We start from the raw sequence: 853 nt of genomic DNA on the forward strand, positions 1-853 counted from the left end.
CTTCCCCCACGCCTCCCAGCCCCGCTCTGCCGGGAGCGTCCTGAATAATGTAGCCAAATTCGCGTGACGGTTCGGGCGGGCCGAGGCCGGCCGAGGCCCTGGGCCGCGAGGCTGGCTGCGTGGGTGGGCTCGCCGCGCCGCGCGCTGCCGCGGGAGAGTAGTGGGGACGGCGGGCGCCTATTTGTCCTCCTCGAGGTGCGGCAGGAGAGCCACTGCCACTGCCGCCGCCGCCGCCGCGCCCTTCTGCTCCCCCCCCCCCTGCAACCGCACACACGGACGACTCCCGGAAGGAGGAGGAGGAGGTTGTTAGCGTGTGCGCGTTGTACCCGGGTGTACCGGACGACAAGAAGAGGCTCATCGCCGTTGCAAGTGTTTGTGTGTGTATACCGGCGGGGGAGAATCCCAGGAATAACGAAAGAGGAAATTTTGTGAACTTGGGTGCCGGCGTGACTCGTCGTCGTCGTGTGCTGCGTGTGTGTGCCGACTGTGCACGGCACGGCACGTTTGGACTTTCGGTGGAGTTCCCCGTGGGCGTGGCCGCCCGCCCGGGCCGGCGCGCGGCGGCGTGTGCGCGCGGCGTGCGGACCGAAACGGATCGGGTCGGAATGGTACGGTGGTGGTGTACGTTCGTACAAGCGCCCGGGGCGCTTCGGCTCACCGCCGCACGGTCAACAAGTCCGACCGTCAGGCTCTGCTCTCTGCCCTGCACGCGACTGCCGGCCCGGGACGCACCCACACCGCGGCGGCGGCGGGGCCGGCATTCCTCCACACTGGCGTGACGACCGCCATTGGCTGGGCCGCAAGGGTATACTTCACTATAAATTCATGCGTTCACGGAATTTTCTGTTGTTTC

Source organism: Frankliniella occidentalis, unplaced genomic scaffold, assembly GCF_000697945.3.
Source record: "Frankliniella occidentalis isolate FOCC.00 unplaced genomic scaffold, Focc_3.1 Scaffold501, whole genome shotgun sequence".
NCBI lineage: Eukaryota > Metazoa > Arthropoda > Insecta > Thysanoptera > Thripidae > Frankliniella > Frankliniella occidentalis.